Raw genomic sequence first — 25,372 nt, forward strand, 5'->3', positions numbered from 1 at the left:
TTCCGTTTCAAAATGGAATGGACGCACGGCAGAGGGTGTCTGCAGCTGGTGATCTTCAGCCAGCAACTGGGCTGCGCTTTTTTTCCCTCCGCCGATACCTGGCAGGCTGTCAAGCGCCTTTTCCACAGCACCTTCTGACCTGGGTTGGGGGAGGGCCACTGCCATGCAGCATGCCTCGTTGGCGCAGTAGGCAGCGCGTCAGTCTCATAATCTGAAGGTTGTGAGTTCGAGCCTCACACAGGGCAGGTATTTTAGAAAAAGTAGGTAGGACATTGTCACGTCCGTTTCAAAATGGAATGGACGCACGGCAGAGGGTGTTTGCAGCTGGTGATCTTCAGCCAGCAACCGGGCTGCGCTTTTTTTTCTCCGCCGATACCTGGCAGGCCGTCAAGCGCCTTTTCCACAGGACCTTCTGACCTGGGGAGGGCCACTGGGGAGGGCCACTGCCACGCAGCATGCCTCGTTGGCGCAGTAGGCAGCGCGTCAGTCTCATAATCTGAAGGTCGTGAGTTCGAGCCTCACACGGGGCAGGTATTTTAGAAAAAGTAGGACATTGTCACGTCAGTTTCAAAATGGAATGGACGCACGGCAGAGGGTATTTTCAGCTGGTGATCTTCAGCCAGCAACCGGGCTGCGCTTTTTTTTGTCCGCCGATAACTGGCAGGCTGTCAAGCGCCTTTTCCACAGCACCTTATGACCTGGGTGGGGGGAGGGCCACTGCCATGCAGCATGCCTCGTTGGCGCAGTAGGCAGCCCGTCAGTCTCATAATCTGAAGGTCGTCTTGTGACTTCCGTTTCAAAATGGAATGGACGCACCGCAGAGGGTGTCTGCAGCTGGTGATCTTCAGCCAGCAACTGGACTGCGCTTTTTTTTCCTCCGCCGATACCTGGCAGGCTGTCAAGCGCCGTTTCCACAGCACCTTCTGACCTGGGTTGGTGGAGGGCCACTGCCACGCAGCTTGCCTCGTTGGCGCAGTAAGCAGCGTGTCAGTCTCATACCTGAAGGTCGTCTTGTCACTTCCGTTTCAAAATGGAATGGAAGCACGGCAGAGGGTGTTTGCAGCTGGTGATCTTCAGCCAGCAACCGGGCTGCGCTTTTTTTTGTCCGCCAATAACTGGCAGGCTGTCAAGCGCCTTTTCCACAGCACCTTCTGACCTGGGTGGGGGGAGGGCCACTGCCATGCAGAATGCCTCGTTGGCGCAGTAGGCAGCGCGTCAGTCTCATAATCTGAAGGTCGTGAGTTCGAGCCTCACACGGGGCAGGTGTTTTAGAAAAAATAGGACATTGTCACGTCCGTTTCAAAATGGAATGGACGCACGGCAGAGGGTGTTTGCAGCTGGTGATCTTCAGCCAGCAACCAGGCTGCGCTTTTTTTTCTCCGGCGATAACTGGCAGGCCGTCAAGCGCCTTTTCCACAGCACCTTCTGACCTGGGTGGGGGGAGGGCCACTGCCAAGCAGCATGCCTCCTTGGCGCAGTAGGCAGCGCGTCAGTCTCATAATCTGAAGGTCGTGAGTTCGAGCCTCACACGGGGCAGGTATTTTAGAAAAAGTAGGACATTGTCACGTCCGTTTCAAAATGGAATGGACGCACGGCAGAGGGTATTTTCAGCTGGTGATCTTCAGCCAGCAACCGGGCTGCGCTTTTTTTTGTCCGCCGATAACTGGTAGGCTGTCAAGCGCCTTTTCCACAGCACCTTCTGACCTGGGTGGGGGGAGGGCCACTGCCATGTAGCATGCCTCGTTGGCGCAGTAGGCAGCGCGTCAGTCTCATAATCTGAAGGTCGTGAGTTCGAGCCTCACACAGGGCAGGTATTTTAGAAAAAGTAGGTAGGACATTGTCACATCCTTTTCAAAATGGAATGGACGCACGGCAGAGGGTATTTTCAGCTGGTGATCTTCAGCCAGCAACCGGGCTGCGCTTTTTTTTGTCCGCCGATAACTGGCAGGCTGTCAAGCGCCTTTTCCACAGCACCTTCTGACCTGGGTGGGGGGAGGGCCACTGCCATGTAGCATGCCTCGTTGGCGCAGTAGGCAGCGCGTCAGTCTCATAATCTGAAGGTCGTGAGTTCGAGCCTCACACGGGGCAGGTATTTTATAAAAAATAGGACATTGTCACGTCCGTTTCAAAATGGAATGGACGCACGGCAGAGGGTGTTTGCAGCTGGTGATCTTCAGCCAGCAACCGGGCTGCGCTTTTTTTTGTCCGCCGATAACTGGCAGGCTGTCAAGCGCCTTTTCCACAGCACCTTCTGACCTGGGTGGGGGGAGGGCCACTGCCATGCAGAATGCCTCGTTGGCGCAGTAGGCAGCGCGTCAGTCTCATAATCTGAAGGTCGTGAGTTCGAGCCTCACACAGGGCAGGTATTTTAGAAAAAGTAGGTAGGACATTGTCACATCCGTTTCAAAATGGAATGGACGCACGGCAGAGGGTGTTTGCAGCTGGTGATCTTCAGCCAGCAACCGGGCTGCGCCTTTTTTTCTCCGCCGATACCTGGAAGGCTGTCAAGCGCCTTTTCAGCAGCACCTTCTGACCTGGGTGGGGGGAGGGCCACTGCCATGCAGCATGCCTCGTTGGCGCAGTAGGCAGCGCGTCAGTCTCATAATCTGAAGGTCGTGAGTTCGAGCCTCACACGGGGCAGGTATTTTAGAAAAAGTAGGACATTGTCACGTCCGTTTCAAAATGGAATGGACGCACGGCAGAGGGTGTTTGCAGCTGGTGATCTTCAGCCAGCAACCGGTCTGCGCTTTTTTTTCTCCGCCGATACCTGGCAGGCCGTCAAGCGCCGTTTCCACAGCACCTTCTGACCTGGGTGGGGGGAGGGCCACTTCCATGCAGCATGCCTCGTTGGCGCAGTAAGCAGCGTGTCAGTCTCATAATCTGAAGGTCGTCTTGTCACTTCCGTTTCAAAATGGAATGGAAGCACGGCAGAGGGTGTTTGCAGCTGGTGATCTTCAGCCAGCAACCGGGCTGCGCTTTTTTTTCTCCGCCGATACCTGGCAGGCTGTCAAGCGCCTTTTCAGCAGCACCTTCTGACCTGGGTGGGGGGAGGGCCACTGCCATGCAGAATGCCTCGTTGGCGCAGTAGGCAGTGCGTCAGTCTCATAATCTGAAGGTTGTGAGTTTGAGCCTCACACGAGGCAGGTATTTTAGAAAAAATAGGACATTGTCACGTCCGTTTCAAAATGGAATGGACGCACGGCAGAGGGTGTTTGCAGCTGGTGATCTTCAGCCAGCAACCGGGCTGCGCTTTTTTTTCTCCGCCGATACCTGGCAGGCCGTCAAGCGCCTTTTCCACAGCACCTTCTGACCTGGGTGGGGGGAGGGCCACTGCCATGCAGCATGCCTCGTTGGCGCAGTAGGCAGCGCGTCAGTCTCATAATCTGAAGGTCGTGAGTTCGAGCCTCACACGGGGCAGGTATTTTAGAAAAAGTAGGACATTGTCACGTCCGTTTCAAAATGGAATGGACGCACGGCAGAGGGTATTTTCAGCTGGTGATCTTCAGCCAGCAACCGGGCTGCGCTTTTTTTTGTCCGCCGATAACTGGCAGGCCGTCAAGCGCCTTTTCCACAGCACCTTCTGACTAGGGTGGGGGGAGGGCCACTGCCACGCAGCATGCCTCGTTGGCGCAGTAAGCAGCGTGTCAGTCTCATAATCTGAAGGTCGTCTTGTCACTTCCGTTTCAAAATGGAATGGAAGCACGGCAGAGGGTGTTTGCAGCTGGTGATCTTCAGCCAGCAACCGGGCTGCGCTTTTTTTTCTCCGCCGATACCTGGCAGGCTGTCAAGCGCCTTTTCAGCAGCACCTTCTGACCTGGGTGGGGGGAGGGCCACTGCCATGCAGAATGCCTCGTTGGCGCAGTAGGCAGTGCGTCAGTCTCATAATCTGAAGGTTGTGAGTTTGAGCCTCACACGGGGCAGGTATTTTAGAAAAAATAGGACATTGTCACGTCCGTTTCAAAATGGAATGGACGCACGGCAGAGGGTGTTTGCAGCTGGTGATCTTCAGCCAGCAACCGGGCTGCGCTTTTTTTCTCCGCCGATACCTGGCAGGCCGTCAAGCGCCTTTTCCACAGCACCTTCTGACCTGGGTGGGGGGAGGGCCACTGCCATGCAGCATGCCTCGTTGGCGCAGTAGGCAGCGCGTCAGTCTCATAATCTGAAGGTCGTGAGTTCGAGCCTCACACGGGGCAGGTATTTTAGAAAAAGTAGGACATTGTCACGTCCGTTTCAAAATGGAATGGACGCACGGCAGAGGGTATTTTCAGCTGGTGATCTTCAGCCAGCAACCGGGCTGCGCTTTTTTTTGTCCGCCGATAACTGGCAGGCTGTCAAGCGCCTTTTCCACAGCACCTTCTGACCTGGGTGGGGGGAGGGCCACTGCCATGTAGCATGCCTCGTTGGCGCAGTAGGCAGCGCGTCAGTCTCATAATCTGAAGGTCGTGAGTTCGAGCCTCACACAGGGCAGGTATTTTAGAAAATGTAGGTAGGACATTGTCACGTCCGTTTCAAAATGGAATGGACGCACGGCAGAGGGTGTTTGCAGCTGGTGATCTTCAGCCAGCAACCGGGCTGCGCTTTTTTTTCCTCCGCCGATACCTGGCAGGCCGTCAAGCGCCGTTTCCACAGCACCTTCTGACCTGGGTGGGTGGAGGGCCACTGCCATGCAGCATGCCTCGTTGGTGCAGTAGGCAGCGCGTCATTCTCATAATCTGAAGGTTGTGAGTTCGAGCCTCACACGGGGCAGGTATTTTAGAAAAAGTAGGACATTGTCACGTCCGTTTCAAAATGGAATGGACGCACGGCAGAGGGTGTTTGCAGCTGGTGATCTTCAGCCAGCAACCGGGCTGCGCTTTTTTTTCTCCGCCGATACCTGGCAGGCCGTCAAGCGCCTTTTCCACAGCACCTTCTGACCTGGGTGGGGGGAGGGCCACTGCCATGCAGCATGCCTCGTTGGCGCAGTAGGCAGCGCGTCAGTCTCATAATCTGAAGGTCGTGAGTTCGAGCCTCACACGGGGCAGGTATTTTAGAAAAAGTAGGACATTGTCACGTCCGTTTCAAAATGGAATGGACGCACGGCAGAGGGTATTTTCAGCTGGTGATCTTCAGCCAGCAACCGGGCTGCGCTTTTTTTTGTCCGCCGATAACTGGCAGGCCGTCAAGCGCCTTTTCCACAGCACCTTCTGACTAGGGTGGGGGGAGGGCCACTGCCACGCAGCATGCCTCGTTGGCGCAGTAAGCAGCGTGTCAGTCTCATAATCTGAAGGTCGTCTTGTCACTTCCGTTTCAAAATGGAATGGAAGCACGGCAGAGGGTGTTTGCAGCTGGTGATCTTCAGCCAGCAACCGGGCTGCGCTTTTTTTTCTCCGCCGATACCTGGCAGGCTGTCAAGCGCCTTTTCAGCAGCACCTTCTGACCTGGGTGGGGGGAGGGCCACTGCCATGCAGAATGCCTCGTTGGCGCAGTAGGCAGTGCGTCAGTCTCATAATCTGAAGGTTGTGAGTTTGAGCCTCACACGGGGCAGGTATTTTAGAAAAAATAGGACATTGTCACGTCCGTTTCAAAATGGAATGGACGCACGGCAGAGGGTGTTTGCAGCTGGTGATCTTCAGCCAGCAACCGGGCTGCGCTTTTTTTTCTCCGCCGATACCTGGCAGGCCGTCAAGCGCCTTTTCCACAGCACCTTCTGACCTGGGTGGGGGGAGGGCCACTGCCATGCAGCATGCCTCGTTGGCGCAGTAGGCAGCGCGTCAGTCTCATAATCTGAAGGTCGTGAGTTCGAGCCTCACACGGGGCAGGTATTTTAGAAAAAGTAGGACATTGTCACGTCCGTTTCAAAATGGAATGGACGCACGGCAGAGGGTATTTTCAGCTGGTGATCTTCAGCCAGCAACCGGGCTGCGCTTTTTTTTGTCCGCCGATAACTGGCAGGCTGTCAAGCGCCTTTTCCACAGCACCTTCTGACCTGGGTGGGGGGAGGGCCACTGCCATGTAGCATGCCTCGTTGGCGCAGTAGGCAGCGCGTCAGTCTCATAATCTGAAGGTCGTGAGTTCGAGCCTCACACAGGGCAGGTATTTTAGAAAATGTAGGTAGGACATTGTCACGTCCGTTTCAAAATGGAATGGACGCACGGCAGAGGGTGTTTGCAGCTGGTGATCTTCAGCCAGCAACCGGGCTGCGCTTTTTTTTCCTCCGCCGATACCTGGCAGGCCGTCAAGCGCCGTTTCCACAGCACCTTCTGACCTGGGTGGGTGGAGGGCCACTGCCATGCAGCATGCCTCGTTGGTGCAGTAGGCAGCGCGTCATTCTCATAATCTGAAGGTTGTGAGTTCGAGCCTCACACGGGGCAGGTATTTTAGAAAAAGTAGGACATTGTCACGTCCGTTTCAAAATGGAATGGACGCACGGCAGAGGGTGTTTGCAGCTGGTGATCTTCAGCCAGCAACCGGGCTGCGCTTTTTTTTCTCCGCCGATACCTGGCAGGCCGTCAAGCGCCTTTTCCACAGCACCTTCTGACCTGGGTGGGGGGAGGGCCACTGCCATGCAGCATGCCTCGTTGGCGCAGTAGGCAGCGCGTCAGTCTCATAATCTGAAGGTCGTGAGTTCGAGCCTCACACGGGGCAGGTATTTTAGAAAAAGTAGGACATTGTCACGTCCGTTTCAAAATGGAATGGACGCACGGCAGAGGGTATTTTCAGCTGGTGATCTTCAGCCAGCAACCGGGCTGCGCTTTTTTTTGTCCGCCGATAACTGGCAGGCCGTCAAGCGCCTTTTCCACAGCACCTTCTGACTAGGGTGGGGGGAGGGCCACTGCCACGCAGCATGCCTCGTTGGCGCAGTAAGCAGCGTGTCAGTCTCATAATCTGAAGGTCGTCTTGTCACTTCCGTTTCAAAATGGAATGGAAGCACGGCAGAGGGTGTTTGCAGCTGGTGATCTTCAGCCAGCAACCGGGCTGCGCTTTTTTTTCTCCGCCGATACCTGGCAGGCTGTCAAGCGCCTTTTCAGCAGCACCTTCTGACCTGGGTGGGGGGAGGGCCACTGCCATGCAGAATGCCTCGTTGGCGCAGTAGGCAGTGCGTCAGTCTCATAATCTGAAGGTTGTGAGTTTGAGCCTCACACGGGGCAGGTATTTTAGAAAAAATAGGACATTGTCACGTCCGTTTCAAAATGGAATGGACGCACGGCAGAGGGTGTTTGCAGCTGGTGATCTTCAGCCAGCAACCGGGCTGCGCTTTTTTTTCTCCGCCGATACCTGGCAGGCCGTCAAGCGCCTTTTCCACAGCACCTTCTGACCTGGGTGGAGGGAGGGCCACTGCCATGCAGCATGCCTCGTTGGCGCAGTAGGCAGCGCGTCAGTCTCATAATCTGAAGGTTGTGAGTTCGAGCCTCACACGGGGCAGGTATTTTAGAAAAAGTAGGACATTGTCACGTCCGTTTCAAAATGGAATGGACGCACGGCAGAGGGTGTTTGCAGCTGGTGATCTTCAGCCAGCAACCGGGCTGCGCTTTTTTTTCTCCGCCGATACCTGGCAGGCCGTCAAGCGCCTTTTCCACAGCACCTTCTGACCTGGGTGGGGGGAGGGCCACTGCCATGCAGCATGCCTCGTTGGCGCAGTAGGCAGCGCGTCAGTCTCATAATCTGAAGGTCGTGAGTTCGAGCCTCACACGGGGCAGGTATTTTAGAAAAAGTAGGACATTGTCACGTCCGTTTCAAAATGGAATGGACGCACGGCAGAGGGTATTTTCAGCTGGTGATCTTCAGCCAGCAACCGGGCTGCGCTTTTTTTGTCCGCCGATAACTGGCAGGCTGTCAAGCGCCTTTTCCACAGCACCTTCTGACCAGGGTGGGGGGAGGGCCACTGCCACGCAGCATGCCTCGTTGGCGCAGTAAGCAGCGTGTCAGTCTCATAATCTGAAGGTCGTCTTGTCACTTCCGTTTCAAAATGGAATGGAAGCACGGCAGAGGGTGTTTGCAGCTGGTGATCTTCAGCCAGCAACCGGGCTGCACTTTTTTTTCTCCGCCGATACCTGGCAGGCTGTCAAGCGCCTTTTCAGCAGCACCTTCTGACCTGGGTGGGGGGAGGGCCACTGCCATGCAGAATGCCTCGTTGGCGCAGTAGGCAGTGCGTCAGTCTCATAATCTGAAGGTTGTGAGTTTGAGCCTCACACGGGGCAGGTATTTTAGAAAAAATAGGACATTGTCACGTCCGTTTCAAAATGGAATGGACGCACGGCAGAGGGTGTTTGCAGCTGGTGATCTTCAGCCAGCAACCGGGCTGCGCTTTTTTTGTCCGCCGATAACTGGTAGGCTGTCAAGCGCCTTTTCCACAGCACCTTCTGACCTGGGTGGGGGGAGGGCCACTGCCATGTAGCATGCCTCGTTGGCGCAGTAGGCAGCGCGTCAGTCTCATAATCTGAAGGTCGTGAGTTCGAGCCTCACACAGGGCAGGTATTTTAGAAAATGTAGGTAGGACATTGTCACGTCCGTTTCAAAATGGAATGGACGCACGGCAGAGGGTGTTTGCAGCTGGTGATCTTCAGCCAGCAACCGGGCTGCGCTTTTTTTTCCTCCGCCGATACCTGGCAGGCCGTCAAGCGCCATTTCCACAGCACCTTCTGACCTGGGTGGGTGGAGGGCCACTGCCATGCAGCATGCCTCGTTGTTGCAGTAGGCAGCGCGTCATTCTCATAATCTGAAGGTTGTGAGTTCGAGCCTCACACGGGGCAGGTATTTTAGAAAAAGTAGGACATTGTCACGTCCGTTTCAAAATGGAATGGACGCACGGCAGAGGGTGTTTGCAGCTGGTGATCTTCAGCCAGCAACCGGGCTGCGCTTTTTTTTCTCCGCTGATACCTGGCAGGCCGTCAAGCGCCTTTTCCACAGCACCTTCTGACCTGGGTGGGGGGAGGGCCACTGCCATGCAGCATGCCTCGTTGGCGCAGTAGGCAGCGCGTCAGTCTCATAATCTGAAGGTCGTGAGTTCGAGCCTCACACGGGGCAGGTATTTTAGAAAAAGTAGGACATTGTCACGTCCGTTTCAAAATGGAATGGACGCACGGCAGAGGGTATTTTCAGCTGGTGATCTTCAGCCAGCAACCGGGCTGCGCTTTTTTTTGTCCGCCGATAACTGGCAGGCCGTCAAGCGCCTTTTCCACAGCACCTTCTGACCTGGGTGGGGGGAGGGCCACTGCTATGCAGCATGCCTCGTTGGCGCAGGAGGCAGCGCGTCAGTCTCATAATCTGAAGGTCGTGAGTTCGAGCCTCACACGGGGCAGGTATTTTAGAAAAAGTAGGACATTGTCACGTCCGTTTCAAAATGGAATGGACGCACGGCAGAGGGTATTTTCAGCTGGTGATCTTCAGCCAGCAACCGGGCTGCGCTTTTTTTTGTCCGCCGATAACTGGCAGGCTGTCAAGCGCCTTTTCCACAGCACCTTCTGACCTGGGTGGGGGGAGGGCCACTGCCATGCAGAATGCCTCGTTGGCGCAGTAGGCAGTGCGTCAGTCTCATAATCTGAAGGTCGTGAGTTCGAGCCTCACACAGGGCAGGTATTTTAGAAAAAGTAGGTAGGACATTGTCACGTCCGTTTCAAAATGGAATGGACGCACGGCAGAGGGTGTTTGCAGCTGGTGATCTTCAGCCAGCAACTGGGCTGCGCTTTTTTTTCTCCGCCGATACCTGGCAGGCCGTCAAGCGCCTTTTCCACAGCACCTTCTGACCTGGGTGGGGGGAGGGCCACTGCCATGCAGCATGCCTCGTTGGCGCAGTAGGCAGCGCGTCAGTCTCATAATCTGAAGGTCGTGAGTTCGAGCCTCACACGGGGCAGGTATTTTAGAAAAAGTAGGACATTGTCACGTCCGTTTCAAAATGGAATGGAAGCACGGCAGATGGTGTTTGCAGCTGGTGATCTTCAGCCAGCAAACGGGCTGCGCTTTTTTTTCTCCGCCGATACCTGGCAGGCCGTCAAGCGCCTTTTCCACAGCACCTTCTGAGGTGGGTGGGGGGAGGGCCACTGCTATGCAGCATGCCTCGTTGGCGCAGGAGGCAGCGCGTCAGTCTCATAATCTGAAGGTCGTGAGTTCGAGCCTCACACGGGGCAGGTATTTTAGAAAAAGTAGGACATTGTCACGTCCGTTTCAAAATGGAATGGACGCACGGCAGAGGGTATTTTCAGCTGGTGATCTTCAGCCAGCAACCGGGCTGCGCTTTTTTTTGTCCGCCGATAACTGGCAGGCTGTCAAGCGCCTTTTCCACAGCACCTTCTGACCTGGGTGGGGGGAGGGCCACTGCCATGCAGAATGCCTCGTTGGCGCAGTAGGCAGTGCGTCAGTCTCATAATCTGAAGGTCGTGAGTTCGAGCCTCACACAGGGCAGGTATTTTAGAAAAAGTAGGTAGGACATTGTCATGTCCGTTTCAAAATGGAATGGACGCACGGCAGAGGGTGTTTGCAGCTGGTGATCTTCAGCCAGCAACCGGGCTGCGCTTTTTTTTCTCCGCCGATACCTGGCAGGCCGTCAAGCGCCTTTTCCACAGCACCTTCTGAGGTGGGTGGGGGGAGGGCCACTGCTATGCAGCATGCCTCGTTGGCGCAGTAGGCAGCGCGTCAGTCTCATAATCTGAAGGTCGTGAGTTCGAGCCTCACACGGGGCAGGTATTTTAGAAAAAGTAGGACATTGTCACGTCCGTTTCAAAATGGAATGGACGCACGGCAGAGGGTATTTTCAGCTGGTGATCTTCAGCCAGCAACCGGGCTGCGCTTTTTTTTGTCCGCCGATAACTGGCAGGCCGTCAAGCGCCTTTTCCACAGCACCTTCTGACCTGGGTGGGGGGAGGGCCACTGCCATGCAGCATGCCTCTTTGGCGCAGTAGGCAGCGCGTCAGTCTCATAATCTGAAGGTCGTGAGTTCGAGCCTCACACGGGGCAGGTATTTTAGAAAAAGTAGGACATTGTCACGTCCGTTTCAAAATGGAATGGAAGCACGGCAGAGGGTGTTTGCAGCTGGTGATCTTCAGCCAGCAAACGGGCTGCGCTTTTTTTTCTCCGCCGATACCTGGCAGGCCGTCAAGCGCCTTTTCCACAGCACCTTCTGAGGTGGGTGGGGGGAGGGCCACTGCTATGCAGCATGCCTCGTTGGCGCAGCAGGCAGCGCGTCAGTCTCATAATCTGAAGGTCGTGAGTTCGAGCCTCACACGGGGCAGGTATTTTAGAAAAAGTAGGACATTGTCACGTCCGTTTCAAAATGGAATGGACACACGGCAGAGGGTATTTTCAGCTGGTGATCTTCAGCCAGCAACCGGGCTGCGCTTTTTTTTGTCCGCCGATAACTGGCAGGCTGTCAAGCGCCTTTTCCACAGCACCTTCTGACCTGGGTGGGGGGAGGGCCACTGCCATGCAGAATGCCTCGTTGGCGCAGTAGGCAGTGCGTCAGTCTCATAATCTGAAGGTCGTGAGTTCGAGCCTCACACAGGGCAGGTATTTTAGAAAAAGTAGGTAGGACATTGTCACGTCCGTTTCAAAATGGAATGGACGCACGGCAGAGGGTGTTTGCAGCTGGTGATCTTCAGCCAGCAACCGGGCTGCGCTTTTTTTTCTCCGCCGATACCTGGCAGGCCGTCAAGCGCCTTTTCCACAGCACCTTCTGAGGTGGGTGGGGGGAGGGCCACTGCTATGCAGCATGCCTCGTTGGCGCAGTAGGCAGCGCGTCAGTCTCATAATCTGAAGGTCGTGAGTTCGAGCCTCACACGGGGCAGGTATTTTAGAAAAAGTAGGACATTGTCACGTCCGTTTCAAAATGGAATGGACGCACGGCAGAGGGTATTTTCAGCTGGTGATCTTCAGCCAGCAACCGGGCTGCGCTTTTTTTTGTCCGCCGATAACTGGCAGGCCGTCAAGCGCCTTTTCCACAGCACCTTCTGACCTGGGTGGGGGGAGGGCCACTGCCATGCAGCATGCCTCGTTGGCGCAGTAGGCAGCGCGTCAGTCTCATAATCTGAAGGTCGTGAGTTCGAGCCTCACACGGGGCAGGTATTTTAGAAAAAGTAGGACATTGTCACGTCCGTTTCAAAATGGAATGGACGCACGGCAGAGGGTATTTTCAGCTGGTGATCTTCAGCCAGCAACCGGGCTGCGCTTTTTTTTGTCCGCCGATAACTGGCAGGCTGTCAAGCGCCTTTTCCACAGCACCTTCTGACCTGGGTGGGGGGAGGGCCACTGCCATGCAGAATGCCTCGTTGGCGCAGTAGGCAGCGCGTCAGTCTCATAATCTGAAGGTCGTGAGTTCGAGCCTCACACAGGGCAGGTATTTTAGAAAAAGTAGGTAGGACATTGTCACGTCCGTTTCAAAATGGAATGGACGCACGGCAGAGGGTGTTTGCAGCTGGTGATCTTCAGCCAGCAACCGGGCTGCGCTTTTTTTTCTCCGCCGATACCTGGCAGGCCATCAAGCGCCTTTTCCACAGCACCTTCTGAGGTGGGTGGGGGGAGGGCCACTGCTATGCAGCATGCCTCGTTGGCGCAGTAGGCAGCGCGTCAGTCTCATAATCTGAAGGTCGTGAGTTCGAGCCTCACACAGGGCAGGTATTTTAGAAAAAGTAGGTAGGACATTGTCACGTCCGTTTCAAAATGGAATGGACGCACGGCAGAGGGTGTTTGCAGCTGGTGATCTTCAGCCAGCAACCGGGCTGCGCTTTTTTTTCTCCGCCGATACCTGGCAGGCCGTCAAGCGCCTTTTCCACAGCACCTTCTGAGGTGGGTGGGGGGAGGGCCACTGCTATGCAGCATGCCTCGTTGGCGCAGTAGGCAGCGCGTCAGTCTCATAATCTGAAGGTCGTGAGTTCGAGCCTCACACAGGGCAGGTATTTTAGAAAAAGTAGGTAGGACATTGTCATGTCCGTTTCAAAATGGAATGGACGCACGGCAGAGGGTGTTTGCAGCTGGTGATCTTCAGCCAGCAACCGGGCTGCGCTTTTTTTTCTCCGCCGATACCTGGCAGGCCGTCAAGCGCCTTTTCCACAGCACCTTCTGAGGTGGGTGGGGGGCCACTGCTATGCAGCATGCCTCGTTGGCGCAGTAGGCAGCGCGTCAGTCTCATAATCTGAAGGTCGTGAGTTCGAGCCTCACACAGGGCAGGTATTTTAGAAAAAGTAGGTAGGACATTGTCATGTCCGTTTCAAAATGGAATGGACGCACGGCAGAGGGTGTTTGCAGCTGGTGATCTTCAGCCAGCAACCGGGCTGCGCTTTTTTTTCTCCGCCGATACCTGGCAGGCCGTCAAGCGCCTTTTCCACAGCACCTTCTGAGGTGGGTGGGGGGAGGGCCACTGCTATGCAGCATGCCTCGTTGGCGCAGTAGGCAGCGCGTCAGTCTCATAATCTGAAGGTCGTGAGTTCGAGCCTCACACGGGGCAGGTATTTTAGAAAAAGTAGGACATTGTCACGTCCGTTTCAAAATGGAATGGACGCACGGCAGAGGGTATTTTCAGCTGGTGATCTTCAGCCAGCAACCGGGCTGCGCTTTTTTTTGTCCGCCGATAACTGGCAGGCCGTCAAGCGCCTTTTCCACAGCACCTTCTGACCTGGGTGGGGGGAGGGCCACTGCCATGCAGCATGCCTCGTTGGCGCAGTAGGCAGCGCGTCAGTCTCATAATCTGAAGGTCGTGAGTTCGAGCCTCACACGGGGCAGGTATTTTAGAAAAAGTAGGACATTGTCACGTCCGTTTCAAAATGGAATGGACGCACGGCAGAGGGTATTTTCAGCTGGTGATCTTCAGCCAGCAACCGGGCTGCGCTTTTTTTTGTCCGCCGATAACTGGCAGGCTGTCAAGCGCCTTTTCCACAGCACCTTCTGACCTGGGTGGGGGGAGGGCCACTGCCATGCAGAATGCCTCGTTGGCGCAGTAGGCAGCGCGTCAGTCTCATAATCTGAAGGTCGTGAGTTCGAGCCTCACACAGGGCAGGTATTTTAGAAAAAGTAGGTAGGACATTGTCACGTCCGTTTCAAAATGGAATGGACGCACGGCAGAGGGTGTTTGCAGCTGGTGATCTTCAGCCAGCAACCGGGCTGCGCTTTTTTTTCTCCGCCGATACCTGGCAGGCCATCAAGCGCCTTTTCCACAGCACCTTCTGAGGTGGGTGGGGGGAGGGCCACTGCTATGCAGCATGCCTCGTTGGCGCAGTAGGCAGCGCGTCAGTCTCATAATCTGAAGGTCGTGAGTTCGAGCCTCACACAGGGCAGGTATTTTAGAAAAAGTAGGTAGGACATTGTCACGTCCGTTTCAAAATGGAATGGACGCACGGCAGAGGGTGTTTGCAGCTGGTGATCTTCAGCCAGCAACCGGGCTGCGCTTTTTTTTCTCCGCCGATACCTGGCAGGCCGTCAAGCGCCTTTTCCACAGCACCTTCTGAGGTGGGTGGGGGGAGGGCCACTGCTATGCAGCATGCCTCGTTGGCGCAGTAGGCAGCGCGTCAGTCTCATAATCTGAAGGTCGTGAGTTCGAGCCTCACACAGGGCAGGTATTTTAGAAAAAGTAGGTAGGACATTGTCATGTCCGTTTCAAAATGGAATGGACGCACGGCAGAGGGTGTTTGCAGCTGGTGATCTTCAGCCAGCAACCGGGCTGCGCTTTTTTTTCTCCGCCGATACCTGGCAGGCCGTCAAGCGCCTTTTCCACAGCACCTTCTGAGGTGGGTGGGGGGCCACTGCTATGCAGCATGCCTCGTTGGCGCAGTAGGCAGCGCGTCAGTCTCATAATCTGAAGGTCGTGAGTTCGAGCCTCACACAGGGCAGGTATTTTAGAAAAAGTAGGTAGGACATTGTCATGTCCGTTTCAAAATGGAATGGACGCACGGCAGAGGGTGTTTGCAGCTGGTGATCTTCAGCCAGCAACCGGGCTGCGCTTTTTTTTCTCCGCCGATACCTGGCAGGCCGTCAAGCGCCTTTTCCACAGCACCTTCTGAGGTGGGTGGGGGGAGGGCCACTGCTATGCAGCATGCCTCGTTGGCGCAGTAGGCAGCGCGTCAGTCTCATAATCTGAAGGTCGTGAGTTCGAGCCTCACACGGGGCAGGTATTTTAGAAAAAGTAGGACATTGTCACGTCCGTTTCAAAATGGAATGGACGCACGGCAGAGGGTATTTTCAGCTGGTGATCTTCAGCCAGCAACCGGGCTGCGCTTTTTTTTGTCCGCCGATAACTGGCAGGCCGTCAAGCGCCTTTTCCACAGCACCTTCTGACCTGGGTGGGGGGAGGGCCACTGCCATGCAGCATGCCTCGTTGGCGCAGTAGGCAGCGCGTCAGTCTCATAATCTGAAGGTCGTGAGTTCGAGCCTCACACGGGGCAGGTATTTTAGAAAAAGTAGGACATTGTCACGTCCGTTTCAAAATGGAATGGAAGCACGGCAGAGGGTGTTTGCAGCTGGTGATCTTCAGCCAGCAAACGGGCTGCGCTTTTTTTTCTCCGCCGATACCTGGCAGGCCGTCAAGCGCCTTTTCCACAGCACCTTCTGAAGTGGGTGGGGGGAGGGCCACTGCTATGCAGCATGCCTCGTTGGCGCAGGAGGCAGCGCGTCAGTCTCATAATCTGAAGGTCGTGAGTTCGAGCCTCACACGGGGCAGGTATTTTAGAAAAAGTAGGACATTGTCACGTCCGTTTCAAAATGGAATGGACGCACGGCAGAGGGTATTTTCAGCTGGTGATCTTCAGCCAGCAACCGGGCTGCGCTTTTTTTTGTCCGCCGATAACTGGCAGGCTGTCAAGCGCCTTTTCCACAGCACCTTCTGACCTGGGTGGGGGGAGGGCCACTGCCATGCAGAATGCCTCGTTGGCGCAGTAGGCAGTGCGTCAGTCTCATAATCTGAAGGTCGTGAGTTCGAGCCTCACACAGGGCAGGTATTTTAGAAAAAGTAGGTAGGACATTGTCACGTCCGTTTCAAAATGGAATGGACGCACGGCAGAGGGTGTTTGCAGCTGGTGATCTTCAGCCAGCAACCGGGCTGCGCTTTTTTTTCTCCGCCGATACCTGGCAGGCCGTCAAGCGCCTTTTCCACAGCACCTTCTGAGGTGGGTGGGGGGAGGGCCACTGCTATGCAGCATGCCTCGTTGGCGCAGTAGGCAGCGCGTCAGTCTCATAATCTGAAGGTCGTGAGTTCGAGCCTCACACGGGGCAGGTATTTTAGAAAAAGTAGGACATTGTCACGTCCGTTTCAAAATGGAATGGACGCACGGCAGAGGGTATTTTCAGCTGGTGATCTTCAGCCAGCAACCGGGCTGCGCTTTTTTTTGTCCGCCGATAACTGGCAGGCCGTCAAGCGCCTTTTCCACAGCACCTTCTGACCTGGGTGGGGGGAGGGCCACTGCCATGCAGCATGCCTCGTTGGCGCAGTAGGCAGCGCGTCAGTCTCATAATCTGAAGGTCGTGAGTTCGAGCCTCACACGGGGCAGGTATTTTAGAAAAAGTAGGACATTGTCACGTCCGTTTCAAAATGGAATGGACGCACGGCAGAGGGTATTTTCAGCTGGTGATCTTCAGCCAGCAACCGGGCTGCGCTTTTTTTTGTCCGCCGATACCTGGCAGGCCATCAAGCGCCTTTTCCACAGCACCTTCTGAGGTGGGTGGGGGGAGGGCCACTGCTATGCAGCATGCCTCGTTGGCACAGTAGGCAGCGCGTCAGTCTCATAATCTGAAGGTAGTGAGTTCGAGCCTCACACGGGGCAGGTATTTTAGAAAAAGTAGGACATTGTCACGTCCGTTTCAAAATGGAATGGACGCACGGCAGAGGGTATTTTCAGCTGGGGATCTTCAGCCAGCAACCGGGCTGCGCTTTTTTTTGTCCGCCGATAACTGGCAGGCCGTCAAGCGCCTTTTCCACAGCACCTTCTGACCTGGGTGGGGGGAGGGCCACTGCCATGCAGAATGCCTCGTTGGCGCAGTAGGCAGTGCGTCAGTCTCATAATCTGAAGGTCGTGAGTTCGAGCCTCACACAGGGCAGGTATTTTAGAAAAAGTAGGTAGGACATTGTCATGTCCGTTTCAAAATGGAATGGACGCACGGCAGAGGGTGTTTGCAGCTGGTGATCTTCAGCCAGCAACCGGGCTGCGCTTTTTTTTCTCCGCCGATACCTGGCAGGCCGTCAAGCGCCTTTTCCACAGCACCTTCTGAGGTGGGTGGGGGGAGGGCCACTGCTATGCAGCATGCCTCGTTGGCGCAGTAGGCAGCGCGTCAGTCTCATAATCTGAAGGTCGTGAGTTCGAGCCTCACACGGGGCAGGTATTTTAGAAAAAGTAGGACATTGTCACGTCCGTTTCAAAATGGAATGGACGCACGGCAGAGGGTATTTTCAGCTGGTGATCTTCAGCCAGCAACCGGGCTGCGCTTTTTTTTGTCCGCCGATAACTGGCAGGCCGTCAAGCGCCTTTTCCACAGCACCTTCTGACCTGGGTGGGGGGAGGGCCACTGCCATGCAGCATGCCTCGTTGGCGCAGTAGGCAGCGCGTCAGTCTCATAATCTGAAGGTCGTGAGTTCGAGCCTCACACGGGGCAGGTATTTTAGAAAAAGTAGGACATTGTCACGTCCGTTTCAAAATGGAATGGAAGCACGGCAGAGGGTGTTTGCAGCTGGTGATCTTCAGCCAGCAACCGGGCTGCGCTTTTTTTTGTCCGCCGATAACTGGCAGGCTGTCAAGCGCCTTTTCCACAGCACCTTCTGACCTGGGTGGGGGGAGGGCCACTGCCATGCAGAATGCCTCGTTGGCGCAGTAGGCAGTGCGTCAGTCTCATAATCTGAAGGTCGTGAGTTCGAGCCTCACACAGGGCAGGTATTTTAGAAAAAGTAGGTAGGACATTGTCATGTCCGTTTCAAAATGGAATGGACGCACGGCAGAGGGTGTTTGCAGCTGGTGATCTTCAGCCAGCAACCGGGCTGCGCTTTTTTTCTCCGCCGATACCTGGCAGGCCGTCAAGCGCCTTTTCCACAGCACCTTCTGAGGTGGGTGGGGGGCCACTGCTATGCAGCATGCCTCGTTGGCGCAGTAGGCAGCGCGTCAGTCTCATAATCTGAAGGTCGTGAGTTCGAGCCTCACACGGGGCAGGTATTTTAGAAAAAGTAGGACATTGTCACGTCCGTTTCAAAATGGAATGGAAGCACGGCAGAGGGTGTTTGCAGCTGGTGATCTTCAGCCAGCAAACGGGCTGCGCTTTTTTTTCTCCGCCGATACCTGGCAGGCCGTCAAGCGCCTTTTCCACAGCACCTTCTGAGGTGGGTGGGGGGAGGGCCACTGCTATGCAGCATGCCTCGTTGGCGCAGGAGGCAGCGCGTCAGTCTCATAATCTGAAGGTCGTGAGTTCGAGCCTCACACGGGGCAGGTATTTTAGAAAAAGTAGGACATTGTCACGTCCGTTTCAAAATGGAATGGACGCACGGCAGAGGGTATTTTCAGCTGGTGATCTTCAGCCAGCAACCGGGCTGCGCTTTTTTTGTCCGCCGATAACTGGCAGGCTGTCAAGCGCCTTTTCCACAGCACCTTCTGACCTGGGTGGGGGGAGGGCCACTGCCATGCAGAATGCCTCGTTGGCGCAGTAGGCAGTGCGTCAGTCTCATAATCTGAAGGTCGTGAGTTCGAGCCTCACACAGGGCAGGTATTTTAGAAAAAGTAGGTAGGACATTGTCATGTCCGTTTCAAAATGGAATGGACGCACGGCAGAGGGTGTTTGCAGCTGGTGATCTTCAGCCAGCAACCGGGCTGCGCTTTTTTTTCTCCGCCGATACCTGGCAGGCCGTCAAGCGCCTTTTCCACAGCACCTTCTGAGGTGGGTGGGGGGCCACTGCTATGCAGCATGCCTCGTTGGCGCAGTAGGCAGCGCGTCAGTCTCATAATCTGAAGGTCGTGAGTTCGAGCCTCACACGGGGCAGGTATTTTAGAAAAAGTAGGACATTGTCACGTCCGTTTCAAAATGGAATGGAAGCACGGCAGAGGGTGTTTGCAGCTGGTGATCTTCAGCCAGCAAACGGGCTGCGCTTTTTTTTCTCCGCCGATACCTGGCAGGCCGTCAAGCGCCTTTTCCACAGCACCTTCTGAGGTGGGTGGGGGGAGGGCCACTGCTATGCAGCATGCCTCGTTGGCGCAGGAGGCAGCGCGTCAGTCTCATAATCTGAAGGTCGTGAGTTCGAGCCTCACACGGGGCAGGTATTTTAGAAAAAGTAGGACATTGTCACGTCCGTTTCAAAATGGAATGGACGCACGGCAGAGGGTATTTTCAGCTGGTGATCTTCAGCCAGCAACCGGGCTGCGCTTTTTTTTGTCCGCCGATAACTGGCAGGCTGTCAAGCGCCTTTTCCACAGCACCTTCTGACCTGGGTGGGGGGAGGGCCACTGCCATGCAGAATGCCTCGTTGGCGCAGTAGGCAGTGCGTCAGTCTCATAATCTGAAGGTCGTGAGTTCGAGCCTCACACAGGGCAGGTATTTTAGAAAAAGTAGGTAGGACATTGTCACGTCCGTTTCAAAATGGAATGGACGCACGGCAGAGGGTGTTTGCAGCTGGTGATCTTCAGCCAGCAACCGGGCTGCGCTTTTTTTTCTCCGCCGATACCTGGCAGGCCGTCAAGCGCCTTTTCCACAGCACCTTCTGAGGTGGGTGGGGGGAGGGCCACTGCTATGCAGCATGCCTCGTTGGCGCAGTAGGCAGCGCGTCAGTCTCATAATCTGAAGGTCGTGAGTTCGAGCCTCACACGGGGCAGGTATTTTAGAAAAAGTAGGACATTGTCACGTCCGTTTCAAAATGGAATGGAAGCACGGCAGAGGGTGTTTGCAGCTGGTGATCTTCAGCCAGCAACCGGGCTGCGCTTTTTTTTGTCCGCCGATAACTGGCAGGCTGTCAAGCGCCTTTTCCACAGCACCTTCTGACCTGGGTGGGGGGAGGGCCACTGCCATGCAGAATGCCTCGTTGGCGCAGTAGGCAGTGCGTCAGTCTCATAATCTGAAGGTCGTGAGTTCGAGCCTCACACAGGGCAGGTATTTTAGAAAAAGTAGGTAGGACATTGTCATGTCCGTTTCAAAATGGAATGGACGCACGGCAGAGGGTGTTTGCAGCTGGTGATCTTCAGCCAGCAACCGGGCTGCGCTTTTTTTTCTCCGCCGATACCTGGCAGGCCGTCAAGCGCCTTTTCCACAGCACCTTCTGAGGTGGGTGGGGGGCCACTGCTATGCAGCATGCCTCGTTGGCGCAGTAGGCAGCGCGTCAGTCTCATAATCTGAAGGTCGTGAGTTCGAGCCTCACACGGGGCAGGTATTTTAGAAAAAGTAGGACATTGTCACGTCCGTTTCAAAATGGAATGGAAGCACGGCAGAGGGTGTTTGCAGCTGGTGATCTTCAGCCAGCAAACGGGCTGCGCTTTTTTTTCTCCGCCGATACCTGGCAGGCCGTCAAGCGCCTTTTCCACAGCACCTTCTGAGGTGGGTGGGGGGAGGGCCACTGCTATGCAGCATGCCTCGTTGGCGCAGGAGGCAGCGCGTCAGTCTCATAATCTGAAGGTCGTGAGTTCGAGCCTCACACGGGGCAGGTATTTTAGAAAAAGTAGGACATTGTCACGTCCGTTTCAAAATGGAATGGACGCACGGCAGAGGGTATTTTCAGCTGGTGATCTTCAGCCAGCAACCGGGCTGCGCTTTTTTTTGTCCGCCGATAACTGGCAGGCTGTCAAGCGCCTTTTCCACAGCACCTTCTGACCTGGGTGGGGGGAGGGCCACTGCCATGCAGAATGCCTCGTTGGCGCAGTAGGCAGTGCGTCATTCTCATAATCTGAAGGTCGTGAGTTCGAGCCTCACACAGGGCAGGTATTTTAGAAAAAGTAGGTAGGACATTGTCATGTCCGTTTCAAAATGGAATGGACGCACGGCAGAGGGTGTTTGCAGCTGGTGATCTTCAGCCAGCAACCGGGCTGCGCTTTTTTTTCTCCGCCGATACCTGGCAGGCCGTCAAGCGCCTTTTCCACAGCACCTTCTGAGGTGGGTGGGGGGCCACTGCTATGCAGCATGCCTCGTTGGCGCAGTAGGCAGCGCGTCAGTCTCATAATCTGAAGGTCGTGAGTTCGAGCCTCACACGGGGCAGGTATTTTAGAATAAGTAGGACATTGTCACGTCCGTTTCAAAATGGAATGGAAGCACGGCAGAGGGTGTTTGCAGCTGGTGATCTTCAGCCAGCAAACGGGCTGCGCTTTTTTTTCTCCGCCGATACCTGGCAGGCCGTCAAGCGCCTTTTCCACAGCACCTTCTGAGGTGGGTGGGGGGAGGGCCACTGCTATGCAGCATGCCTCGTTGGCGCAGGAGGCAGCGCGTCAGTCTCATAATCTGAAGGTCGTGAGTTCGAGCCTCACACGGGGCAGGTATTTTAGAAAAAGTAGGACATTGTCACGTCCGTTTCAAAATGGAATGGACGCACGGCAGAGGGTATTTTCAGCTGGTGATCTTCAGCCAGCAACCGGGCTGCGCTTTTTTTTGTCCGCCGATAACTGGCAGGCTGTCAAGCGCCTTTTCCACAGCACCTTCTGACCTGGGTGGGGGGAGGGCCACTGCCATGCAGAATGCCTCGTTGGCGCAGTAGGCAGTGCGTCAGTCTCATAATCTGAAGGTCGTGAGTTCGAGCCTCACACAGGGCAGGTATTTTAGAAAAAGTAGGTAGGACATTGTCACGTCCGTTTCAAAATGGAATGGACGCACGGCAGAGGGTGTTTGCAGCTGGTGATCTTCAGCCAGCAACCGGGCTGCGCTTTTTTTTCTCCGCCGATACCTGGCAGGCCGTCAAGCGCCTTTTCCACAGCACCTTCTGAGGTGGGTGGGGGGAGGGCCACTGCTATGCAGCATGCCTCGTTGGCGCAGTAGGCAGCGCGTCAGTCTCATAATCTGAAGGTCGTGAGTTCGAGCCTCACACGGGGCAGGTATTTTAGAAAAAGTAGGACATTGTCACGTCCGTTTCAAAATGGAATGGACGCACGGCAGAGGGTATTTTCAGCTGGTGATCTTCAGCCAGCAACCGGGCTGCGCTTTTTTTTGTCCGCCGATAACTGGCAGGCCGTCAAGCGCCTTTTCCACAGCACCTTCTGACCTGGGTGGGGGGAGGGCCACTGCCATGCAGCATGCCTCGTTGGCGCAGTAGGCAGCGCGTCAGTCTCATAATCTGAAGGTCGTGAGTTCGAGCCTCACACGGGGCAGGTATTTTAGAAAAAGTAGGACATTGTCACGTCCGTTTCAAAATGGAATGGACGCACGGCAGAGGGTGTTTGCAGCTGGTGACCTTCAGCCAGCAACCGGGCTGCGCTTTTTTTTCTCCGCCGATACCTGGCAGGCCGTCAAGCGCCTTTTCCACAGCACCTTCTGAGGTGGGTGGGGGGAGGGCCACTGCTATGCAGCATGCCTCGTTGGCGCAGGAGGCAGCGCGTCAGTCTCATAATCTGAAGGTCGTGAGTTCGAGCCTCACACGGGGCAGGTATTTTAGAAAAAGTAGGACATTGTCACGTCCGTTTCAAAATGGAATGGACGCACGGCAGAGGGTATTTTCAGCTGGTGATCTTCAGCCAGCAACCGGGCTGCGCTTTTTTTTGTCCGCCGATAACTGGCAGGCTGTCAAGCGCCTTTTCCACAGCACCTTCTGACCTGGGTGGGGGGAGGGCCACTGCCATGCAGAATGCCTCGTTGGCGCAGTAGGCAGTGCGTCAGTCTCATAATCTGAAGGTCGTGAGTTCGAGCCTCACACAGGGCAGGTATTTTAGAAAAAGTAGGTAGGACATTGTCACGTCCGTTTCAAAATGGAATGGACGCACGGCAGAGGGTGTTTGCAGCTGGTGATCTTCAGCCAGCAACCGGGCTGCGCTTTTTTTTCTCCGCCGATACCTGGCAGGCCGTCAAGCGCCTTTTCCACAGCACCTTCTGAGGTGGGTGGGGGGAGGGCCACTGCTATGCAGCGTGCCTCGTTGGCGCAGTAGGCAGCGCGTCAGTCTCATAATCTGAAGGTCGTGAGTTCGAGCCTCACACGGGGCAGGTATTTTAGAAAAAGTAGGACATTGTCACGTCCGTTTCAAAATGGAATGGACGCACGGCAGAGGGTATTTTCAGCTGGTGATCTTCAGCCAGCAACCGGGCTGCGCTTTTTTTTGTCCGCCGATAACTGGCAGGCCGTCAAGCGCCTTTTCCACAGCACCTTCTGACCTGGGTGGGGGGAGGGCCACTGCCATGCAGCATGCCTCGTTGGCGCAGTAGGCAGCGCGTCAGTCTCATAATCTGAAGGTCGTGAGTTCGAGCCTCACACGGGGCAGGTATTTTAGAAAAAGTAGGACATTGTCACGTCCGTTTCAAAATGGAATGGACGCACGGCAGAGGGTGTTTGCAGCTGGTGATCTTCAGCCAGCAACCGGGCTGCGCTTTTTTTCTCCGCCGATACCTGGCAGGCCGTCAAGCGCCTTTTCCACAGCACCTTCTGAGGTGGGTGGGGGGAGGGCCACTGCTATGCAGCATGCCTCGTTGGCGCAGGAGGCAGCGCGTCAGTCTCATAATCTGAAGGTCGTGAGTTCGAGCCTCACACGGGGCAGGTATTTTAGAAAAAGTAGGACATTGTCACGTCCGTTTCAAAATGGAATGGACGCACGGCAGAGGGTATTTTCAGCTGGTGATCTTCAGCCAGCAACCGGGCTGCGCTTTTTTTTGTCCGCCGATAACTGGCAGGCTGTCAAGCGCCTTTTCCACAGCACCTTCTGACCTGGGTGGGGGGAGGGCCACTGCCATGCAGAATGCCTCGTTGGCGCAGTAGGCAGTGCGTCAGTCTCATAATCTGAAGGTCGTGAGTTCGAGCCTCACACAGGGCAGGTATTTTAGAAAAAGTAGGTAGGACATTGTCACGTCCGTTTCAAAATGGAATGGACGCACGGCAGAGGGTGTTTGCAGCTGGTGATCTTCAGCCAGCAACCGGGCTGCGCTTTTTTTTCTCCGCCGATACCTGGCAGGCCGTCAAGCGCCTTTTCCACAGCACCTTCTGAGGTGGGTGGGGGGAGGGCCACTGCTATGCAGCGTGCCTCGTTGGCGCAGTAGGCAGCGCGTCAGTCTCATAATCTGAAGGTCGTGAGTTCGAGCCTCACACGGGGCAGGTATTTTAGAAAAAGTAGGACATTGTCACGTCCGTTTCAAAATGGAATGGACGCACGGCAGAGGGTATTTTCAGCTGGTGATCTTCAGCCAGCAACCGGGCTGCGCTTTTTTTTGTCCGCCGATAACTGGCAGGCCGTCAAGCGCCTTTTCCACAGCACCTTCTGACCTGGGTGGGGGGAGGGCCACTGCCATGCAGCATGCCTCGTTGGCGCAGTAGGCAGCGCGTCAGTCTCATAATCTGAAGGTCGTGAGTTCGAGCCTCACACGGGGCAGGTATTTTAGAAAAAGTAGGACATTGTCACGTCCGTTTCAAAATGGAATGGACGCACGGCAGAGGGTGTTTGCAGCTGGTGATCTTCAGCCAGCAACCGGGCTGCGCTTTTTTTTCCTCCGCCGATACCTGGCAGGCGGTCAAGCGCCGTTTCCACAGCACCTTCTGACCTGGGTGGGTGGAGGGCCACTGCCATGCAGCATGCCTCGTTGGCGCAGTAGGCAGCGCGTCATTCTCATAATCTGAAGGTTGTGAGTTCGAGCCTCACACGGGGCAGGTATTTTAGAAAAAGTAGGACATTGTCACGTCCGTTTCAAAATGGAATGGACGCACGGCAGAGGGTGTTTGCAGCTGGTGATCTTCAGCCAGCAACCGTGCTGCGCTTTTTTTTCTCCGCCGATACCTGGCAGGCCGTCAAGCGCCTTTTCCACAGCACCTTCTGACCTGGGTGGGGGGAGGGCCACTGCCATGCAGCATGCCTCGTTGGCGCAGTAGGCAGCGCGTCAGTCTCATAATCTGAAGGTCGTGAGTTCGAGCCTCACACGGGGCAGGAATTTTAGAAAAAGTAGGACATTGTCACGTCCGTTTCAAAATGGAATGGACGCACGGCAGAGGGTATTTTCAGCTGATGATCTTAAGTCAGCAACCGGGCTGCGCTTTTTTTTGTCCGCCGATAACTGGCAGGCTGTCAAGCGCCTTTTCCACAGCACCTTCTGACCTGGGTGGGGGGAGGGCCACTGCCATGTAGCATGCCTCGTTGGCGCAGTAGGCAGCGCGTCAGTCTCATAATCTGAAGGTCGTGAGTTCGAGCCTCACACGGGGCAGGTATATTATAAAAAATAGGACATTGTCACGTCCGTTTCAAAATGGAATGGACGCACGGCAGAGGGTGTTTGCAGCTGGTGATCTTCAGCCAGCAACCGGGCTGCGCTTTTTTTGTCCGCCGATAACTGGCAGGCTGTCAACCTA

The 25,372-nt window shown here is 55.3% G+C and overlaps 60 non-coding genes across 60 annotated transcripts; all 60 read left to right on the top strand.

Annotated features, from left to right (window-relative positions):
* The first annotated feature begins 457 nt into the window (after positions 1 to 457).
* trnam-cau (transfer RNA methionine (anticodon CAU)) lies at positions 458 to 530 on the top strand. The gene has a single exon. It is a non-coding gene; the product is annotated as a tRNA-Met (tRNA).
* Positions 531 to 1,189: 659 nt separating this feature from the next.
* On the top strand, positions 1,190 to 1,262 carry trnam-cau (transfer RNA methionine (anticodon CAU)). Its single transcript has one exon. It is a non-coding gene; the product is annotated as a tRNA-Met (tRNA).
* A 475-nt stretch (positions 1,263 to 1,737) lies between these two features.
* trnam-cau (transfer RNA methionine (anticodon CAU)) lies at positions 1,738 to 1,810 on the top strand. The gene has a single exon. It is a non-coding gene; the product is annotated as a tRNA-Met (tRNA).
* A 205-nt stretch (positions 1,811 to 2,015) lies between these two features.
* Positions 2,016 to 2,088, top strand: trnam-cau (transfer RNA methionine (anticodon CAU)). Its single transcript has one exon. It is a non-coding gene; the product is annotated as a tRNA-Met (tRNA).
* Positions 2,089 to 2,289: 201 nt separating this feature from the next.
* Positions 2,290 to 2,362, top strand: trnam-cau (transfer RNA methionine (anticodon CAU)). The gene has a single exon. It is a non-coding gene; the product is annotated as a tRNA-Met (tRNA).
* Positions 2,363 to 2,567: 205 nt separating this feature from the next.
* On the top strand, positions 2,568 to 2,640 carry trnam-cau (transfer RNA methionine (anticodon CAU)). The gene has a single exon. It is a non-coding gene; the product is annotated as a tRNA-Met (tRNA).
* Positions 2,641 to 3,344: 704 nt separating this feature from the next.
* On the top strand, positions 3,345 to 3,417 carry trnam-cau (transfer RNA methionine (anticodon CAU)). The gene has a single exon. It is a non-coding gene; the product is annotated as a tRNA-Met (tRNA).
* A 703-nt stretch (positions 3,418 to 4,120) lies between these two features.
* trnam-cau (transfer RNA methionine (anticodon CAU)) lies at positions 4,121 to 4,193 on the top strand. The gene has a single exon. It is a non-coding gene; the product is annotated as a tRNA-Met (tRNA).
* Positions 4,194 to 4,394: 201 nt separating this feature from the next.
* trnam-cau (transfer RNA methionine (anticodon CAU)) lies at positions 4,395 to 4,467 on the top strand. The gene has a single exon. It is a non-coding gene; the product is annotated as a tRNA-Met (tRNA).
* Positions 4,468 to 4,947: 480 nt separating this feature from the next.
* On the top strand, positions 4,948 to 5,020 carry trnam-cau (transfer RNA methionine (anticodon CAU)). Its single transcript has one exon. It is a non-coding gene; the product is annotated as a tRNA-Met (tRNA).
* A 704-nt stretch (positions 5,021 to 5,724) lies between these two features.
* Positions 5,725 to 5,797, top strand: trnam-cau (transfer RNA methionine (anticodon CAU)). The gene has a single exon. It is a non-coding gene; the product is annotated as a tRNA-Met (tRNA).
* Positions 5,798 to 5,998: 201 nt separating this feature from the next.
* Positions 5,999 to 6,071, top strand: trnam-cau (transfer RNA methionine (anticodon CAU)). Its single transcript has one exon. It is a non-coding gene; the product is annotated as a tRNA-Met (tRNA).
* A 480-nt stretch (positions 6,072 to 6,551) lies between these two features.
* On the top strand, positions 6,552 to 6,624 carry trnam-cau (transfer RNA methionine (anticodon CAU)). The gene has a single exon. It is a non-coding gene; the product is annotated as a tRNA-Met (tRNA).
* Positions 6,625 to 7,328: 704 nt separating this feature from the next.
* On the top strand, positions 7,329 to 7,401 carry trnam-cau (transfer RNA methionine (anticodon CAU)). The gene has a single exon. It is a non-coding gene; the product is annotated as a tRNA-Met (tRNA).
* Positions 7,402 to 7,602: 201 nt separating this feature from the next.
* Positions 7,603 to 7,675, top strand: trnam-cau (transfer RNA methionine (anticodon CAU)). The gene has a single exon. It is a non-coding gene; the product is annotated as a tRNA-Met (tRNA).
* A 702-nt stretch (positions 7,676 to 8,377) lies between these two features.
* Positions 8,378 to 8,450, top strand: trnam-cau (transfer RNA methionine (anticodon CAU)). Its single transcript has one exon. It is a non-coding gene; the product is annotated as a tRNA-Met (tRNA).
* A 480-nt stretch (positions 8,451 to 8,930) lies between these two features.
* On the top strand, positions 8,931 to 9,003 carry trnam-cau (transfer RNA methionine (anticodon CAU)). Its single transcript has one exon. It is a non-coding gene; the product is annotated as a tRNA-Met (tRNA).
* Positions 9,004 to 9,204: 201 nt separating this feature from the next.
* On the top strand, positions 9,205 to 9,277 carry trnam-cau (transfer RNA methionine (anticodon CAU)). The gene has a single exon. It is a non-coding gene; the product is annotated as a tRNA-Met (tRNA).
* A 479-nt stretch (positions 9,278 to 9,756) lies between these two features.
* Positions 9,757 to 9,829, top strand: trnam-cau (transfer RNA methionine (anticodon CAU)). The gene has a single exon. It is a non-coding gene; the product is annotated as a tRNA-Met (tRNA).
* A 201-nt stretch (positions 9,830 to 10,030) lies between these two features.
* Positions 10,031 to 10,103, top strand: trnam-cau (transfer RNA methionine (anticodon CAU)). Its single transcript has one exon. It is a non-coding gene; the product is annotated as a tRNA-Met (tRNA).
* Positions 10,104 to 10,582: 479 nt separating this feature from the next.
* trnam-cau (transfer RNA methionine (anticodon CAU)) lies at positions 10,583 to 10,655 on the top strand. The gene has a single exon. It is a non-coding gene; the product is annotated as a tRNA-Met (tRNA).
* Positions 10,656 to 11,130: 475 nt separating this feature from the next.
* On the top strand, positions 11,131 to 11,203 carry trnam-cau (transfer RNA methionine (anticodon CAU)). The gene has a single exon. It is a non-coding gene; the product is annotated as a tRNA-Met (tRNA).
* A 479-nt stretch (positions 11,204 to 11,682) lies between these two features.
* trnam-cau (transfer RNA methionine (anticodon CAU)) lies at positions 11,683 to 11,755 on the top strand. The gene has a single exon. It is a non-coding gene; the product is annotated as a tRNA-Met (tRNA).
* Positions 11,756 to 11,956: 201 nt separating this feature from the next.
* trnam-cau (transfer RNA methionine (anticodon CAU)) lies at positions 11,957 to 12,029 on the top strand. The gene has a single exon. It is a non-coding gene; the product is annotated as a tRNA-Met (tRNA).
* A 201-nt stretch (positions 12,030 to 12,230) lies between these two features.
* Positions 12,231 to 12,303, top strand: trnam-cau (transfer RNA methionine (anticodon CAU)). The gene has a single exon. It is a non-coding gene; the product is annotated as a tRNA-Met (tRNA).
* A 205-nt stretch (positions 12,304 to 12,508) lies between these two features.
* trnam-cau (transfer RNA methionine (anticodon CAU)) lies at positions 12,509 to 12,581 on the top strand. The gene has a single exon. It is a non-coding gene; the product is annotated as a tRNA-Met (tRNA).
* Positions 12,582 to 12,786: 205 nt separating this feature from the next.
* Positions 12,787 to 12,859, top strand: trnam-cau (transfer RNA methionine (anticodon CAU)). The gene has a single exon. It is a non-coding gene; the product is annotated as a tRNA-Met (tRNA).
* Positions 12,860 to 13,060: 201 nt separating this feature from the next.
* On the top strand, positions 13,061 to 13,133 carry trnam-cau (transfer RNA methionine (anticodon CAU)). The gene has a single exon. It is a non-coding gene; the product is annotated as a tRNA-Met (tRNA).
* A 205-nt stretch (positions 13,134 to 13,338) lies between these two features.
* Positions 13,339 to 13,411, top strand: trnam-cau (transfer RNA methionine (anticodon CAU)). The gene has a single exon. It is a non-coding gene; the product is annotated as a tRNA-Met (tRNA).
* Positions 13,412 to 13,612: 201 nt separating this feature from the next.
* trnam-cau (transfer RNA methionine (anticodon CAU)) lies at positions 13,613 to 13,685 on the top strand. Its single transcript has one exon. It is a non-coding gene; the product is annotated as a tRNA-Met (tRNA).
* Positions 13,686 to 13,886: 201 nt separating this feature from the next.
* On the top strand, positions 13,887 to 13,959 carry trnam-cau (transfer RNA methionine (anticodon CAU)). The gene has a single exon. It is a non-coding gene; the product is annotated as a tRNA-Met (tRNA).
* Positions 13,960 to 14,164: 205 nt separating this feature from the next.
* Positions 14,165 to 14,237, top strand: trnam-cau (transfer RNA methionine (anticodon CAU)). Its single transcript has one exon. It is a non-coding gene; the product is annotated as a tRNA-Met (tRNA).
* Positions 14,238 to 14,442: 205 nt separating this feature from the next.
* On the top strand, positions 14,443 to 14,515 carry trnam-cau (transfer RNA methionine (anticodon CAU)). The gene has a single exon. It is a non-coding gene; the product is annotated as a tRNA-Met (tRNA).
* A 201-nt stretch (positions 14,516 to 14,716) lies between these two features.
* Positions 14,717 to 14,789, top strand: trnam-cau (transfer RNA methionine (anticodon CAU)). Its single transcript has one exon. It is a non-coding gene; the product is annotated as a tRNA-Met (tRNA).
* A 205-nt stretch (positions 14,790 to 14,994) lies between these two features.
* On the top strand, positions 14,995 to 15,067 carry trnam-cau (transfer RNA methionine (anticodon CAU)). The gene has a single exon. It is a non-coding gene; the product is annotated as a tRNA-Met (tRNA).
* A 201-nt stretch (positions 15,068 to 15,268) lies between these two features.
* Positions 15,269 to 15,341, top strand: trnam-cau (transfer RNA methionine (anticodon CAU)). Its single transcript has one exon. It is a non-coding gene; the product is annotated as a tRNA-Met (tRNA).
* A 201-nt stretch (positions 15,342 to 15,542) lies between these two features.
* trnam-cau (transfer RNA methionine (anticodon CAU)) lies at positions 15,543 to 15,615 on the top strand. The gene has a single exon. It is a non-coding gene; the product is annotated as a tRNA-Met (tRNA).
* Positions 15,616 to 16,094: 479 nt separating this feature from the next.
* On the top strand, positions 16,095 to 16,167 carry trnam-cau (transfer RNA methionine (anticodon CAU)). The gene has a single exon. It is a non-coding gene; the product is annotated as a tRNA-Met (tRNA).
* Positions 16,168 to 16,368: 201 nt separating this feature from the next.
* trnam-cau (transfer RNA methionine (anticodon CAU)) lies at positions 16,369 to 16,441 on the top strand. Its single transcript has one exon. It is a non-coding gene; the product is annotated as a tRNA-Met (tRNA).
* Positions 16,442 to 17,194: 753 nt separating this feature from the next.
* Positions 17,195 to 17,267, top strand: trnam-cau (transfer RNA methionine (anticodon CAU)). The gene has a single exon. It is a non-coding gene; the product is annotated as a tRNA-Met (tRNA).
* A 201-nt stretch (positions 17,268 to 17,468) lies between these two features.
* Positions 17,469 to 17,541, top strand: trnam-cau (transfer RNA methionine (anticodon CAU)). The gene has a single exon. It is a non-coding gene; the product is annotated as a tRNA-Met (tRNA).
* A 474-nt stretch (positions 17,542 to 18,015) lies between these two features.
* Positions 18,016 to 18,088, top strand: trnam-cau (transfer RNA methionine (anticodon CAU)). Its single transcript has one exon. It is a non-coding gene; the product is annotated as a tRNA-Met (tRNA).
* Positions 18,089 to 18,289: 201 nt separating this feature from the next.
* On the top strand, positions 18,290 to 18,362 carry trnam-cau (transfer RNA methionine (anticodon CAU)). Its single transcript has one exon. It is a non-coding gene; the product is annotated as a tRNA-Met (tRNA).
* A 474-nt stretch (positions 18,363 to 18,836) lies between these two features.
* Positions 18,837 to 18,909, top strand: trnam-cau (transfer RNA methionine (anticodon CAU)). The gene has a single exon. It is a non-coding gene; the product is annotated as a tRNA-Met (tRNA).
* A 201-nt stretch (positions 18,910 to 19,110) lies between these two features.
* On the top strand, positions 19,111 to 19,183 carry trnam-cau (transfer RNA methionine (anticodon CAU)). The gene has a single exon. It is a non-coding gene; the product is annotated as a tRNA-Met (tRNA).
* Positions 19,184 to 19,662: 479 nt separating this feature from the next.
* trnam-cau (transfer RNA methionine (anticodon CAU)) lies at positions 19,663 to 19,735 on the top strand. The gene has a single exon. It is a non-coding gene; the product is annotated as a tRNA-Met (tRNA).
* A 475-nt stretch (positions 19,736 to 20,210) lies between these two features.
* trnam-cau (transfer RNA methionine (anticodon CAU)) lies at positions 20,211 to 20,283 on the top strand. The gene has a single exon. It is a non-coding gene; the product is annotated as a tRNA-Met (tRNA).
* A 201-nt stretch (positions 20,284 to 20,484) lies between these two features.
* trnam-cau (transfer RNA methionine (anticodon CAU)) lies at positions 20,485 to 20,557 on the top strand. Its single transcript has one exon. It is a non-coding gene; the product is annotated as a tRNA-Met (tRNA).
* Positions 20,558 to 21,032: 475 nt separating this feature from the next.
* Positions 21,033 to 21,105, top strand: trnam-cau (transfer RNA methionine (anticodon CAU)). The gene has a single exon. It is a non-coding gene; the product is annotated as a tRNA-Met (tRNA).
* Positions 21,106 to 21,306: 201 nt separating this feature from the next.
* trnam-cau (transfer RNA methionine (anticodon CAU)) lies at positions 21,307 to 21,379 on the top strand. Its single transcript has one exon. It is a non-coding gene; the product is annotated as a tRNA-Met (tRNA).
* Positions 21,380 to 21,858: 479 nt separating this feature from the next.
* trnam-cau (transfer RNA methionine (anticodon CAU)) lies at positions 21,859 to 21,931 on the top strand. Its single transcript has one exon. It is a non-coding gene; the product is annotated as a tRNA-Met (tRNA).
* Positions 21,932 to 22,132: 201 nt separating this feature from the next.
* trnam-cau (transfer RNA methionine (anticodon CAU)) lies at positions 22,133 to 22,205 on the top strand. The gene has a single exon. It is a non-coding gene; the product is annotated as a tRNA-Met (tRNA).
* A 201-nt stretch (positions 22,206 to 22,406) lies between these two features.
* On the top strand, positions 22,407 to 22,479 carry trnam-cau (transfer RNA methionine (anticodon CAU)). Its single transcript has one exon. It is a non-coding gene; the product is annotated as a tRNA-Met (tRNA).
* A 479-nt stretch (positions 22,480 to 22,958) lies between these two features.
* trnam-cau (transfer RNA methionine (anticodon CAU)) lies at positions 22,959 to 23,031 on the top strand. Its single transcript has one exon. It is a non-coding gene; the product is annotated as a tRNA-Met (tRNA).
* Positions 23,032 to 23,232: 201 nt separating this feature from the next.
* Positions 23,233 to 23,305, top strand: trnam-cau (transfer RNA methionine (anticodon CAU)). Its single transcript has one exon. It is a non-coding gene; the product is annotated as a tRNA-Met (tRNA).
* A 200-nt stretch (positions 23,306 to 23,505) lies between these two features.
* On the top strand, positions 23,506 to 23,578 carry trnam-cau (transfer RNA methionine (anticodon CAU)). The gene has a single exon. It is a non-coding gene; the product is annotated as a tRNA-Met (tRNA).
* A 479-nt stretch (positions 23,579 to 24,057) lies between these two features.
* trnam-cau (transfer RNA methionine (anticodon CAU)) lies at positions 24,058 to 24,130 on the top strand. The gene has a single exon. It is a non-coding gene; the product is annotated as a tRNA-Met (tRNA).
* Positions 24,131 to 24,331: 201 nt separating this feature from the next.
* On the top strand, positions 24,332 to 24,404 carry trnam-cau (transfer RNA methionine (anticodon CAU)). The gene has a single exon. It is a non-coding gene; the product is annotated as a tRNA-Met (tRNA).
* Positions 24,405 to 24,880: 476 nt separating this feature from the next.
* Positions 24,881 to 24,953, top strand: trnam-cau (transfer RNA methionine (anticodon CAU)). The gene has a single exon. It is a non-coding gene; the product is annotated as a tRNA-Met (tRNA).
* A 201-nt stretch (positions 24,954 to 25,154) lies between these two features.
* On the top strand, positions 25,155 to 25,227 carry trnam-cau (transfer RNA methionine (anticodon CAU)). The gene has a single exon. It is a non-coding gene; the product is annotated as a tRNA-Met (tRNA).
* The last annotated feature ends 145 nt before the right edge of the window (positions 25,228 to 25,372 follow it).

The sequence above is a fragment of the Hypomesus nipponensis genome, chromosome 9 (assembly GCF_054491055.1).
Source record: "Hypomesus nipponensis isolate SF chromosome 9, ASM5449105v1, whole genome shotgun sequence".
Taxonomy (NCBI): Eukaryota; Metazoa; Chordata; class Actinopteri; order Osmeriformes; family Osmeridae; genus Hypomesus; species Hypomesus nipponensis.